Source organism: Phacochoerus africanus, chromosome 9 (assembly GCF_016906955.1).
Source record: "Phacochoerus africanus isolate WHEZ1 chromosome 9, ROS_Pafr_v1, whole genome shotgun sequence".
Classification (NCBI taxonomy): Eukaryota; Metazoa; Chordata; class Mammalia; order Artiodactyla; family Suidae; genus Phacochoerus; species Phacochoerus africanus.
In genome coordinates this window covers 81,799,790-81,802,814 of record NC_062552.1, presented here as the reverse complement: position 1 = coordinate 81,802,814, position 3,025 = coordinate 81,799,790, and the positions used below count along the sequence as shown (strand labels likewise).

General features: G+C 44.6%; 1 pseudogene; it reads left to right on the top strand.

The window, feature by feature from the left end:
• Positions 1–825: 825 nt before the first annotated feature.
• LOC125136725 (olfactory receptor 4F15-like) lies at positions 826–1,765 on the top strand (annotated as a pseudogene).
• The last annotated feature ends 1,260 nt before the right edge of the window (positions 1,766–3,025 follow it).

Genomic DNA, 3,025 nt, shown 5'->3' with positions numbered 1-3,025 from the left:
AGAAAAAAACTTGAAGGCATATTATTTATAACTTTGAGCACTTTGTTAATCAAATGCAGGGAAACAAACATAAATAAATGTTTGTAAATATTGTAAGTAAATGTGAAAGTATAGGTGGGTCATCAGGATGGTTAGATAGATGAGGTACCATTTGGTCTGTATATTAAAGAATTAACACTATTTTGGGAAGTATCAAGTAGGGAAGGATAATTTCTAGCTTGAAGAATGAGATCAGAGTTACAGGATTTTTTTTTTTTTTTTTAGTACCAGAACCTGTGGCATATGGAAGTTCCCAGGCTGTGACCTATGCTGCAGCTTGCGGCAATGCTGGATCCTTAACCCACTGAGTGAGGCCAGGGATTGAACCCTCATCCTCATCGATACTAGTTGGGTTCTTAACCCACTGAGCCACAAAGGGAACTCCCAGAGTCACACAATCTTACAAATCTTTAGTTAACAGAATAGTTTCCCTTTGCCACTCCATTATATGTGACTGGTTATTGCTCCTCCAGGGAGAGGATGGTTAACAGTCATCAGACTGATAAAGCAAGTTAATATCAAATCCTTTTTCTGTGGTTTCATCAGGTGCACCCTGAGGTACCAGGCCTTAGATCACTCAAGACCACTTGGCAACTCAGTTACTGTCATATGTAACTATAGCAACAGTGGCTAAAGGATGCTACTGGATTTTTGTGAAATTCTCAGGTAATATTTGACTTGAAAATTATAAACTTTTCCATAGATGGCATTAAAACAACTGTATTAATTTTAATTGTCTCGTTTTCTACCTTCAGGTGACAGGAGAGTGAACAACTACATGAGCCAATGAGTGGAGCCAACCAGTCTGTGGTGTCTGAGTTTGTTTTCCTGGGACTCTCCAATTCCTGGGAGATCCAGCTCCTTCTTTTTTGCTTTTCTTGTCTTTTTTATGTGTCTAGTATGATGGGAAACCTCCTCATAGTGGTCACTGTGAGCTCTGACCCTTACTTACACTCCCCTATGTATTTTCTGTTAGCTAATCTCTCCATCATTGATATGATATTTTGCTCTATTGCAGCACCCAAGATGATCTGTGATCTTCTCAGGAAGCAAAAAGTCATCTCCTTTGGGGGATGCATAGCTCAGATTTTCTTTAGCCATGCAGTTGGGGGCACTGAGATGGTGCTGCTTATCGCCATGTCCTATGACAGATACGTGGCTATATGTAAGCCTCTCCACTACCTGAGCCTCATGAGCCCACAAACATGCATTCTGACTGTAGTGGTTGCCTGGATCATTGGTCTAACCCACTCATTGGCCCAACTGGCTTTTGTAGTCAGCTTGCCCTTTTGTGGCCCTAATGTCTTAGACAGCTTTTACTGTGATCTGCCTCGGCTCATCAGACTTGCCTGCACAGATACCTAAACCTGGAGTTCATGATCACTGCCAATAGTGGCTTCATTTCCTTGGGTGCTTTCTTCCTGCTCATCCTCTCTTACATCTTCATCCTGGCACTCTCCGAAACACTCCTCAGGGGTTCATCCAAGGCTCTTTTCCACTCTGACAGCTCATATTATTGTGGTGGTTTTTATTCTTTGTTCCACTTATTTTTTTCTATATGTGGCCCTCTCCTTCAACACATCTGGATAAATTTCTAGCCATGTTTGATGCAGTTTTAACTCCTTTTCTCAACCCAATCATCTATACACTCAGGAACAGGGAGATGAAGACGGCGGTGAGGAGAGTGTTCTGTCAGCTTATCAGTTTTAGAAAAATCAATAAATGACTTTATTAAAACTCAAAATATCAGAGTTCCCATCATGGCTCAGTGGTTAACGAATCCGACTAGGAACCTTGAGGTTGTGGGTTCGATTCCTGGCCTTTTTCAGTGGATTAGGGATCCGGCATTGTTGTGAACTGTGGTATAGTTTGCAGAGGCGGCTTGGATCCCGCATTGCTGTGGCTGTGGCGTAGGCCAGCAGCTACGGCTCCGATTAGACCCCTAGCCTGGGAACCTCCATATGCCGCTGGATTGGCCCCAGAAAAGGCAAAAAGACAAAAAACAAACAAACAAACAAAACACAAAATATCCAAGTGAGTACTGATACACTTTCTTTCCCTACTAGCTAATACTCATGAAGAAGGGACCATCTTTATGAGGTTTGATCTTTTTCTTTCCTTTGAAACATATTCTTCTTCATTTTTGATTATCTCTCTGTATTGGTTTCTATGAATTAGATAAAACAGCCACCTGTTTTCTAGTCCTGTAGGAGAAGCCTTGTATAGGAGATGAAGCCTATGGTTCAATCCTGCCCTAACTTTGGTTGTGTCACAAATATTTCTGATTATCCAAGTAACCAGTTTTATTTTTAATGGGCCCCAGAAACTGAGGACGTGCCAAGGCCTGTCAGTGTCCCAAAGAGGAGGATGCTAGAAGCAGGCTGACTGTAAACTAGATTCTCAGGGAGTAGCTTTTAAAGAATGCAAATAGATACAGTCCTGAGGGGCCACAAGCATAAGCCCCATTGTCCACCAGAGCCAGGGGATCTAAAGGTGTCCCCTGGGTGGCAGTGTCAAAAACTGGGGTTCCAGAAGAAGGTATAAGGTGCTGTAGTAAGGCAGAGGGAGAGTGAAAAAAGCTGACTGCAAAAAGCCCCCTCAAGAGATCCCTGCGGGGGGGCGTGGCTGGACCGTGAAGATGGCGCCGCCCATCGCCCTTCCAGGAGGCGCCCAGCAGGCCTCCAATTCTGCGTCAGACCAGCTGCCTGCCCCTCAGGCCACCCTCCAGGTCATGCACAGAGCAAAGGAGCTTCTCCCACACAGTCTGGGTGGCCCTGGATCCAAGGCTCCTCAGGCGCCGAGCCCTGGGACAGGTGAGTGGAGCACAGCCCTTTAAGAGCCAATTTTCAGAGGTTCTGTGGAAATGAGCCCCGCTGGTTTTCAAAGCTAGACGTTTTGGAGGCCCCTTTTTCAGGTGCAGGTCTTAATATTTGTTGGTGCCTGGTGTGGGGTTCAAACCTTTTGCTCCTGAGGGAGAAGCTCTGGG